General features: G+C 39.2%; 1 protein-coding gene across 1 annotated transcript in view; it reads left to right on the top strand.

The window, feature by feature from the left end:
• LOC138863292 (uncharacterized) overlaps nucleotides 1-2,500 on the top strand; it is a 38,573-nt gene that overhangs the window by 29,805 nt on the left and 6,268 nt on the right. The gene's annotated exons all lie outside the window — the stretch shown is intronic.

The raw sequence follows: 2,500 nt of genomic DNA, 5'->3' as shown, positions 1-2,500 counted from the left end.
TTGTTTGTTTGTTCTGTCCCGCTCATGGCCGCCTTCAGTGCCAAAATCCGACCTTATTTAGTGGACTTATTGGTCTTTTACCATAAAGAAGATTAAACAGGCGCTGGACACACACACACACAACCACCTGAGCCTGCACGAGTAGACACGCCCAAGTCTACATGAATCAAACGCTAGTCCTTGTGTGGAAAAGGTATGAAGGAGAATGAGTATCTTCACAAACACTAGTCATGCCTTTGACCGGCTTCGATTAGATCTTCGTTCGGAAATACGGTTCTCAGAGTGAAAGCAAACACACACACACAAAAAAAAAAAAAAAGAAAAGAAAAGAAAAAAAGAAAGAAAAACAGAAAAAAAGAAAGAAAAAAAGAAAGAAAAAAAAATATGTATATATATATATATATATATATATATATATATATATATATATATATATAAGATAACGGTAAAAGTCAACGTCTCCGTATATGGATAAGAAAACCCACACAAACAAACAATCATTACCTAATGAATTCTATTACTTCAAATATCATACCATGTATATATATATATATATATATATATATATATATATATATATATATATATATATATATATATATATATATTATATTTGTTTTCTTATTCAGCATATCAAACAAGAAATCGGAACATTGCAAACCTAAGTTCATATTCTTATACAAATATCAACGCCACAATACAGCTCAGGTACGTACCTACTAACTGCCTCGCAATGGCCATTAACCAGAATAACAATTATAATCACGCACCGACAATTTTCCGGGCACGAATTTCGCTAAAATATTCATGGAGAACAAAAGAACCTTTACGCTAAGCACATTCCAACCCTTACTACACCAGACACATTTCTGAATCCACGTCGAAACACGTATTAGCGAGCCACATGGACGCACGAGACAGGAAATACGTATTTTCACCTGGCGTCTAACGAGTGGGACACGGACAAGCACACACACAAACACGCATAAACACAGACACACACTAAAGACACTCTGGCATATACACGCATTAACTTACATACGCAAGCATAAAAGACACACATAAACAAACACAAACACAGATACACACCAAAGACACGCACACTGGCATATACACGTATACACACTCACATACACAAACAAAACACACACAAACACAAATAATACACACATGACCCTCTGCCGCATCACGACACCCAGACGTCACAACAAACCCAAAAGACAAAGACAAAGACAGACATGCCAGCGTCGGGTTTGTCTGTCTGGCTCAGCAAACAAGCGCGGCTGATGGGTGCTCTTCGCAACGTCAACTGTCGTGGGAAAATCACTCGCCGCGTGGGAATGTTTCGCATGTTTGGTGTTGCCAACCTTTTGGTCATCCCTTTCCGGCTCTTCTCTAATTTCTTTCTGGGTCGAGGTGGAAGAGCGATGACGTAATTCGAGAAGGGTGGAGAGAAGGAATGCGAGAGAAAATATAATGGAAAAGTCCAAGAAAGCGAAGGAGAGAAGGAAATGGGGAATAGAGGTGAGATGAGAAACCTCGCGCCGTCATGTCGCGAAGAATGAAAACAATTTTGCTTTTCATTACACACAAGAGGAAGCCTTTTAACATCGCCTTTTTAATACATCTAAGACGAACATTTTTTTTAACGCTTTTCATTACAACTAAAATGAAACCTTGTTGTAACAGAAGAAAGTAAAATATGGATTCTGAAGAAAAGGTCGACTCGAAAACATTGTTGAAACGAAGAGAAAAATACAGACAAAGACCAAAACAAAATGATAAGGCACGAACGACGAACAATGAATGGTTTTTGCCCCTTTCGCTCTCAGACGCCGAGGAAAGAGAGAAAGAGAGAGAGAAAAAAAAGGAGGGGGAGCTTTAATAAGTGAACATTATCCCCCCCCCCCCCTCCAAGGAGAAAAAAAGATCCCTGTCTTTATCCGACGCTCGGCCTTTGTCTGTCTCAAGGTCTAGCTCCATTTTTCTTTCTTACGTTTTATTTGTAACATGCACACAGACACTCAGACACATTAACACGTATTTACACACTAACAAAAACACTCGCACAAAACTCGAGAGATAAGTGCGAAAACTTCCATAAAGCGGCGATCACTCGTTGCAACTCATTACCTGTTGACTGCGAGCGGAATAATCATCACCTTTTGCACTCTTGTCAAGTTTACGCGTCATTTTCGCCATAATCTGTTGCCACTTCATCTCCATATTTATTCAGTCTTGCTTTTGCCACTCCGTCTCCATTTTTATTCTGTCTTGTGATTGCCAGGCGGTCTCGCCGTGTCCGATTTCCCTGATCACTGGCGACGATCAAATGATCTTGTTATTGACTGCGTCCTGAAAGGATTAAGCGACGTCATCATACCATAATATTTTGTCAAATAAAATTACGCTTATATATGTATAAACACACGGACACACATATGTATCACCTACGTGCGCAATGCCATTTTATCATAACGTTTCTAATGCATGTCGGTTA

Source organism: Penaeus vannamei, chromosome 11 (genome assembly GCF_042767895.1).
Source record: "Penaeus vannamei isolate JL-2024 chromosome 11, ASM4276789v1, whole genome shotgun sequence".
NCBI lineage: Eukaryota > Metazoa > Arthropoda > Malacostraca > Decapoda > Penaeidae > Penaeus > Penaeus vannamei.
This window is presented reverse-complemented; position numbering and strand designations above follow the sequence as displayed.